The sequence below is a fragment of the Elephantulus edwardii genome, unplaced genomic scaffold, assembly GCF_000299155.1.
Source record: "Elephantulus edwardii isolate Elephantulus edwardi_28Jun2011 unplaced genomic scaffold, EleEdw1.0 scaffold00166, whole genome shotgun sequence".
Classification (NCBI taxonomy): domain Eukaryota; kingdom Metazoa; phylum Chordata; class Mammalia; order Macroscelidea; family Macroscelididae; genus Elephantulus; species Elephantulus edwardii.
This window is the reverse complement of record NW_006399916.1, coordinates 322,667-323,812: the sequence shown is the minus strand read 5'-3', so window position 1 is coordinate 323,812 and position 1,146 is coordinate 322,667. Positions and strand designations below refer to the sequence as shown.

At 43.4% G+C, this 1,146-nt stretch overlaps 1 pseudogene; it reads right to left on the bottom strand.

Moving 5' to 3' along the window:
* Nucleotides 1–290: 290 nt before the first annotated feature.
* Nucleotides 291–539, bottom strand: LOC102872748 (annotated as a pseudogene).
* Between the last annotated feature and the right edge of the window lie 607 nt (nt 540–1,146).

Below are 1,146 nucleotides of genomic sequence, written 5' to 3'. Positions count from 1 at the left end.
AGATGACAGAAAAATTGATGCCTTTGAATTGTGGTGCTGGAGAAGAGTATTGAACATACCATGGACTGCCAAGAAAACAAATAGGTCTGTCTTGGAGATGGTGAAGCCAAGTTTCTCATTGGAGACTAGGATTTTGAAGCTTTGTCTCATTTTTTTGTCTCTTTAAAGCATTTTGGGCATGTAGTTAGGAGGGAATAGCTGGGTCACATGGAATTTCTATGTTCAGCTTTTTTTTTTAACTAGTTTTCAGGGTTTTATTGGGGGCAGTGGGGAGGCATCCTCAGAGGTGTTCACAGTTTCTTCAGCCACTCCAGGCTGCGACCCCAGGGGTCCCAGCTGGGCATGTCAGGCATGTTCCCATCATCTCAGAGGGGTACTCGGTAGCTGTAGGGGGTGATCTCATTGATCATGGAGGCATACTTGGTGTAGGGGCTTAACGAGGGCAGAATTACAGCGAGACCTGTGATGGTGAAGGACACAACCAGTCCCGGCTCCTTGGCCCAGGCATTCTTAATGAAGACTGCGAGTCTATTCGCCATGGTGGCCTCAGCGGTGGCCTATGTTCAGCTTTTTGAGGAAGCACCAAACTGCCTTCCAGAATGGTTGTGCGTTTTACAATCCCACCAACAAGGTAGAAGAGTTCCTATCTCTCCACATCCTCTTCAGCATTTATTACTTGCTTTTCTGCTAAACTTTGCCACTGCTTCTAATGTGAGATGGTATCTCACTGTGGTTTTGATTTGCATCTCTCTGATTTGCCAGTGATTTTTGAGCATTTCTTCATGTGTCTCTTGGCCGTCTGAATATCTTCCTCTGTGAAGTCTTTCCATGTCTTTGGTCCATTTTTGTAATTGTGTTATCAGTGTTTTTTCTTGTGGAAGCCCTGTAGGATTCTGTTAACTTTTGATATGAGACACTTGTCAGACATGTTATTGACAAATGTTTTTCCCCCAATCAGTAGGTTTTATTTTCACACTTTTGAAAAAAGGATTTTGATGTGCACAGGGATTCAATCTTTAGAAGAATCCATTCATCACTTTTATCCTCTTCAGATTGTGCATTTCTGGTTGTATTTGGCAGTCTCTTTATACCACAGTCCTTCTCTGAGTCTCTATGAGTTGCCTACGCCTCAATGGCACTTAACAA